This window comes from Pundamilia nyererei, unplaced genomic scaffold (assembly GCF_000239375.1).
Source record: "Pundamilia nyererei isolate P.nyererei 1_Seehausen unplaced genomic scaffold, PunNye1.0 scaffold00089, whole genome shotgun sequence".
Classification (NCBI taxonomy): domain Eukaryota; kingdom Metazoa; phylum Chordata; class Actinopteri; order Cichliformes; family Cichlidae; genus Pundamilia; species Pundamilia nyererei.
The window spans coordinates 2,492,916-2,494,452 of record NW_005187490.1 but is presented as its reverse complement, the minus strand read 5'-3'; positions in this window follow the sequence as shown (position 1 = coordinate 2,494,452).

Below are 1,537 nucleotides of genomic sequence, written 5' to 3'. Positions count from 1 at the left end.
TGGGTTACCTGAGCACTCAAAGCGCTTTATACAACTTGCCCCATTAATACACCCATTAATATAAGCATTTGTGAACACATAGGGACTCACACATAGGGATTGCTTTTTCTTTAGTGTTTATGCACACAGTGCTTCTGATTCGGCACTGATGTTCTCCAAGCGTCCTCAGCTTTCCAGCTGACTGCCCTCACCTGTCGGGCAGATTTTGCCCCATGGTAGGATCTCTCATGCCAAATTGGTCCTGAGTGAGGGACTAGAGTAAGTATTTCAGAAGACCCTTATGAGTACAAGACCAAGGGAACAGTTCACCCTGCCCAGGATAGGGTTACCAGGGCCCCGTCCTAGAGCCAGGCCCGGGGAGGGCGGCCAGTGAGCACCTGATGGCCATATCTTAGGCCATGGGGCCTGGCTGGGCACACCCTCCTGTAGGCTCACCAGCCGCCAGAGGCACCGAAGCGCTTAGGTGCAGCGTTTGCTGGGTGGCAGCAAAAGACAGAGACCTTGGCAAACCGATCCCTGGTTACCAAGACTGACAACCGCTACATTGAACATCACCTTTCTGCACCTTTTGGTCAGGGAAGGGGTCCTCACTGTCATCTGCGCTTATGCACAGAATGACAGTTCAGGGTACCTGGCCTTCTTGGAATCTCTGAGATTCTTTTAGAGATTTTAACAAAAATCCTTTTTGTAATGTCAAGTTAAGTAACATTTTTTGTAGCTTCTTATATTTGACTTAAAAAAAAAGAAAAGAAACAAAAGTGTATAGATACTGTTACAGTTATGTAGAACTTGTCCTTTTCAAGGCAACATTAATTAATTTAAAAAAAAGTCACCTGTAACCTCAGGTAGCTAAAGATAGAACAAACAATACTAACCAGTACTTCATTACCTGTGATCTGTCTGCTGAGTGGTTTGTAGTGATTTAATTAATCACAAATAGTTAAAAACCAGGCAGCCTAAGGCTGTTTTTACTGAGTTTGAGCTTGTGACTGTCTCCAATTTAGAGGATGTGATTCGCCATATTAAGCCCGCAGGTTCCCCCCGGGATCCTATCCCTCCACAATTTTTTAAAGAAATTTTTCCTAGTATAGCGCATTCTGCCCCTGCCATTATTAACAGTAGTCTGTCCTCTTGTGTGGTTCCTGCAACCTTGAAACATGCAGTAGTGCAGCCACTGCTTAAGAAACCTGGTCTTGTTCACACAGTTTTAGCTAATTATAGGCCTATTTCCAAGCTACCTTTACTTTCCAAGGTTTTAGAGAAAACTGTTTTTTGTCAGCTGAAAGATTTTCTAGATAATAATGGCATCCTTAAGATTTTTCAGTCAGGTTTAAAAACACTTCATAGCACAGAATCTGCATTATTAAGGGTCTTTAATGACATCCTTCTGGCATGTGAGTCTGATAACCACATTGTTCTGGTCTTGCTTGACCTAACTGCTGCCTTTGACACAGTAGACCACAGCATCTAATATCTCGATTAGATGATCTAGTGGATATTGGTGGCACTGCATTTAATTGGTTTAGGTCTTATGTGG